Genomic DNA, 6273 nt, shown 5'->3' with positions numbered 1-6273 from the left:
GTCAACACAGCCATCTCCAAGAACCACTTGGTCGACAAAAAGAGTTTACAAATCTAATGAAGATTCTTCCAAGATCTCTCCAGAAGGGCATAGCAGCGAAAGCTCAGACAATGAAGAGAAGAGATCCAAAAGAAAGGAGATGAAGAAGAAGGCAATGGCTGCACATCAGGAAGAACCTCAGCAAAAGAAAGCAAATTTTGAACGGGAAAAAGACACCTATGAAAGAAGCCACCAAACTGCATGAGAGGACCCAGCACGATGGGTTCCAAGGGATATGAAAGGCCCCCGGACCAAGAATCCTGCCAGAAGAGAACTAGAAGATCCCAAGGATTCTCTTGAACGCATGTACCAGGAGGCTGAAGCCTTGAAGCAAAAAGAATCTCAAGAAGAAGAAAGAAAAGCAAGGGAACATGTGGCGAAGTGGCAGAGACAAGCAGAAGAGGCAACAACACAAGGAGAGACATAGTACAAACAAAGTGAGATGTCTCCCAAACCATCGTCACCTGCTACGGAACAAGACGACCACCCCATGCGAAGCCCTCCATCATCACCGACAAATAGACCCACAGATGGCGATAAAACCAAGGAAAAGGAGCCTGAACCACAAGAGGTAGCAGGATATGAACAACAAGCAACAACTACTTCTGAGCAACGCAAAGCAAAAGATCCAGAACCAGAAAGAGCAGTAAGTCGTGAACGAAAGGAGGCAATAAGTTTTGAGCAACCAAAGGCACAAGAAATAGAGGCCACACCGTCTACCACCACCCAACAGGAAACCACCGGAGAAACCACACAACCATACAACCACAAAGAGAGGTAGAACCCCGGATGTTACCACAAACAGCCACCATAGCCCCACCAAAGGAGCCACAAGAGACTGTCGAAACTTCTAGGCAGCTCACAAGAATTGAAGTCTGGCAAAAAAATGATGAAGTAATTCTCCAAGTAAACGAATATGCAAAGCAAATGCAGTAGATGACGGAGAAAATGCGATCAACAGCACTTAGCCGTAGTGCTAAGTGCTAAGGCTAGAGAGTTGGAAATGGTGATAGATGCCCTACAAGGAGAATTGGAGGACAGGATGAATGTCATCACCGATCTACAGAGACAAACAAGAGTTGAAAGCTGAAGCTGAACAACACCAGCTGGCCAGATAAAAGAAACAAAAGGAAAAGGAAGAGCTAGGTGAACTTCTCACGAAGTTAACAGATGCCTGTAAAACCAAAGACAAACAACTGACAGAAGTAAGCAACAAACTATTAACTACAACTGTGCCAGCTCAAAAGATCCAAGTGTAGCTAGATGTAGAAAATGCTTCATTGCAATATTCAGAGGAGAGGATCAACGATCAGGCAACCTTTTTGCGATAGATAAGATAAAATCCCGTAGTTGCCTTGATCAAAGGTACATACGAAATGTATAAAGCAATGGAGAAAAAGAATAAAGATCTTGAGCTAGAGCTAAAGCTAGAGCAGTCACAACGTAGAGACCTTGCATTAATGCGGGTACAAAGAGAAGAAGAGCTACTCAAGGAGATAATAGAGCTCAAGAGAGTTAATCAAGTACTGCGAGATGGACAACAAGAGACACAGGAAGAAGCAGGCACATCGGAACAACCCCACATTGATATTCCCCCAGTCTCTTTCGCGGAGATGAAAACACAGCCGGTAGAAGGGCTAGGTGGAGAAGATGACTTTCAGGTACCATGAAAAGAAGCTGATGAAGTGCCAATCGTCCAGATGTCAAAATTCGAAGAAGATGCACTTAAGGAGAAGGTTTCCCAGGAGATAGATGATCAATGGAAAGCAACGATGGATTGAGAGTTGAGAGTTCTTCATTCTGTCAATGTTACTCAAATCACTCCCACCAAATCAATGCACAATGGCATCAACAATCACTTACATATGCCTTGATCAAGGTAGAGCTGCTACAGGTTAGGGAACGACTATATTAATACATGCAAACAGAAGGCGCAGATGAAGTCCACCCCAAGTGGAGAAAGAGCTGACTGAATAAGAATCCTAGATACTTGATTTTGTTCACAAGAGCACCTGTGGCACTTCAAAAAGACCCAACTTTTTGTCATGTACCAAGAGTAAAGAAGTGGCAAGCACATGAGGCAATGACAAAGAAGTGGCCTACATGGCTGAATTTTCCAAAATTGCCAGCTCTAGAGAAGGGAACTGTAATGTCTGTTGTCCGCAGAGGAGCAATAAGAATTACGGGAATGATTTCCCGCACACTGTCTTACATTATATAAACAACAAAACACAGGAAGATAGAACATAAGACAGATTACAACAAATAGAACACTGCCTTCCTCACTGATATATAACATAACACATAGTACAAGAGAGAAGACGTATTTGATAACATGAACATAAGAGATATCCCCAAAGGCAGGTATGTCCCCTCCATATACAACCGCTGCTCCAACGCATATCGGTGATGGTGCAAACCCCTGTCTTGTCTTATGATATCCTATGAATAACTGCCCCAAGCCGCATGACTCCTAGTCTGCAATGTCCGGACCTCCGTAGGACCGTACTGTGTGGCTTATGCCGTAACACCTGGCACGCACGATGGATTGCACGAACCCACACCTTAGCCCCTCTGTGTGGAAGGTTCCGGTTGTTGTTCTTCGACCTGCTCTGGTGAGGAAGAAATGTCGATGTAGCCAAATCCTCGAAAATCTTCACGATGAGCCCAATAAACCTCGCCCAATAGATGTGGATCTATCTCAGTGTTCTCCGGCCAAGGATCCCTTGGAATAAATTGTGTTGGCAAAGAAATAGACCGAGGTGCCTGCGGCAAGGGAGCAAGAGGAATATGCAGAGGATAATATCGAGACAGGTATCTATTTAGTGCAGGCCAAAAAGGAGGACATGGTGGAAGACTCAGGGAGAAGGAATGAGCCAAAGTCTCCACCCAGAAACATAACCTACGCCGCTCCTTACGAAGGCGATGAATCACTCACTACAAATGAGAGACATGAGCCTGGGCCTCATCACAATCTTCTGTAGATCAAAACCTCCTAGAACAATATTCTTACCTCTGTCAGTATTCGATGGCTCAGGTTGCCTCATCACAACCTGCTGAGTTGGTTGCTGCGTTATCAGCTCAGCAGACAACCTTGTTCTCCAACTCTGTATTTGAGTCTCCAGAAAATTGTGGAGGTCCTACTGCATCTCCACTGCTAAGGCATCCAGATCATTCATGTTGATCATCATATCACCAGGATGAGATGCTAAGTAAGTGGCAAGGCTATTCTACATTCACAATTGGAGAAATTCATCTTGAATAGAAGCCACAAACGCAGAATTAGCCTCCCTGAGTGCCTGTATTTCTTGAGTTTGCCACCGAGCTGCTGTAGTTAATACTACATTTTGATTTGTTAAATCTACGATGCTAGCCTGCAAAGCCATTACCTATGTTTCCAGGTTTGAGTTACCCGAACATCTGGCACTTCCTGACTCTGAGTTTGTGGCAAGGTTGTTGCAGTGCCATGTTCTACAAATCTGTCATCTTCAAAATGACACAGAGGGCGCAGGGTAAGAGGGAAAACTTCTCTCAATGGAAACACCAACGTAAGCAGCTGGCCAACTTTTGTATTTGTTGGGGTGTTTCGCCCCATTTGTGCTACCACTCTTTGGCACTCTGCGAGCAACCTCTGTCTGACAATCGCTCCCATGCAACTGGCCCAAAGTTGGTCGAATGCAAAACATTGCATGCTTTGGCCGAGATTGTATATATTTTGGCTTGCAGCCAAATTGCCTCAAGAAACCAACGATAGGCATCCCTTATCGCCTGTATCTGTAAGCCTTGAAAGTTTGTATTCTCCTTTAACTTTCAAACCAAACTCCTATTCGGCCTCTACAGAAGCAGGGATAACATGTGATGCTCGCACAACACCATCACTGGTCAAACAACAGCATCTTGAAATTCTATGTGCTGTCAACTGAACTTGCTGGTTGTTAATTTGCACCATGTCACCAGTAGCGATTTGCTCGACAAACGCTGTGGCCTGCAGGTGGATAGGTATTCCTTGCCAATCCAGGTTGGCGAAAACACACAGGCACAAATCTTGCAACCAAGCATCCACTTTGCAAAGAGCTAGCTATTGCACTGGAGTAAATGGGATGCATTGCAGCAGGGAAAATGTCATGGTAGCGAAAAGACACATAAGGAGAGAGAAATGAGGTAGGAGAACCTTGCGAGCGTGATGCAAAAAACGTGAGGATAGTATAAAGTATCGACTGCATGCACTAAACCACTCACAAAGAGTTTTCAAAATAGGGCATGCCACGGTGTCGCAATCATCATTGCCCTTTTCCCGCTTTCCAAGATTGCATGCAAAAGAATTCCCAATCATGATTAAGGCGGCTTTCGGCTCTTGTACCACAACAAAGGGACACTGAATCGAGGTAGGTGAAAAATAATGGCGTAGTCAAAATCGATTCACCGGCACATAAATCACCTCTCCCCGCAAATCCGCCAAATAAAAATAAGTGGGCCCGCATGCTTTAAAAATCCAGAATGGTCCCGACCATCATAATTTTAGCTTCCCTGGAATCTTCCCAAGGTGAGAATTAAATACCAGGACCAAATGCCCCCGTAAAAATTGTTGTGCTTTAGGGCGATCTAGCCATTTCTTTTGCGTGGACTACAGATCTTGCAACACCGCAAAACTGCGCAATCGCTCTTCATCTAGTTCCTGCAAAACATCCAAACGATAAGTTGCGGAATCTTCCAGAAGAAGCTTATCCGCGATAGGCATCCGCAAACTCGGAACCACAAGCTCCACTGGGGTGATTGCCTCCATACCAAATGCCAACTTGAAAGGAGTCAATCCTGCTGCCACTTTATAAGCTGTCCAATAAGCCCATAATGCGGAAGGAAGTTTCACATCCCAATCCGTTCTATGCATATTCACTAACTTTGTTAGAATACGAACCAATTGCTTATTGGTTGATTCCGCCTGCCCATTCGCCTGAGGGTAATATGGAGAAGATTTCCTATGCAATACAAAATAAAACTGTAGCATTCTCTCCATCACCTTATTCAAAAAATGGCTACCCCGATCACTAACCAGCTCAATAGGACATCCATGTCTGGAAAAAACATCCTTATATAAACACCCAGCCACAGAAACTGCAGTATTATCTTTCAAAGGCCTTGCCTCCACCCATTTGGTAGCATAATCCGTGCCCAATAAAATCCAATCCCCACTTTTGAAAAGGTTCCAAAGGCAATACCGGTTGAAATGGCATCCTGGACATTTTAGTGGGTTGTCCCAACTGCTGACACACATCACACTATTGCACATAACTTCTCGTATCTTGAAACAATGTAGGCCACCATAATCCTGATTGTAGAACTTTTCTAGCCGTGATCAAAGTGGCAAAATGGCCCCCTGCAATGCCGGTATGGACTTCCTCCAAAATCGCTTCTTGTTCCTATGGTAGAACACATCTGAGCAAGAACTCCGCAACCGTGCGATAATAGAGCTTCCCCATGATAATCTCAAAATTCCTGCTTCTGATAGCTATCCGTTTCCTTTGATGACTCGAAAAGAATGAAGGCATTTCTCTATTGTCAAGAAAATGAAACATCTCCTCATACCAAGTCCATGGAATGCTGGGGATGATCCTTGGTTGTTGCGTAGATGTAAGATCATCTGCAACAGCTCCAGTTAAAAATAGAGATGCATTCGAAAATTCATCAACTACCTTCGTCGGGCGGCTCACTGGAATCTAACCTGGATAGGTAGTCAGCCACCGCATATTGGGCTCCTGGACAATGTATGACCTCAAAATCAAATTCTTGCAACAAGAGCACCCATCTGGCCAATCTGCCTATCAAGTTCTGTTGGTGCACCAGATATAAAAGAGTCGAGTGATCAATATGAAAGAAAAATTGCCGGCCCAGCAGATAATGCCGAAATTTTTTACTAATTAAATCATCCCTAAACATTCTCTTTTTGTCACTGAATAATTTATTTATGCGGATGATAATCTTCTACTGGCGTAATAGACAAGTCGGAACCACCCTTGAATTTGTTCCTGCATCAGCACACTGCCAATGGCCTGGTCAAAAGCATCCACGAATACATGAAAATCCTGACCCCAATTCGGAGGGATCATAATCGGAGCTTTGGACAGTTGAAGTTTTAATCTCTGAAAAGCCAGATCACATTCCTTTGTCCATTCAAAATCCTTAGAATTTGCTGCCTGATTAATGGGGATTGCCAAATGTGCGACAAACCTCAAATGC

This window comes from Adiantum capillus-veneris, chromosome 28 (genome assembly GCF_014529385.1).
Source record: "Adiantum capillus-veneris isolate H3 chromosome 28, ASM1452938v2, whole genome shotgun sequence".
Classification (NCBI taxonomy): domain Eukaryota; kingdom Viridiplantae; phylum Streptophyta; class Polypodiopsida; order Polypodiales; family Pteridaceae; genus Adiantum; species Adiantum capillus-veneris.
The sequence above is the reverse complement of the archived record's forward strand: the minus strand, read 5'-3'. Positions refer to the sequence as shown.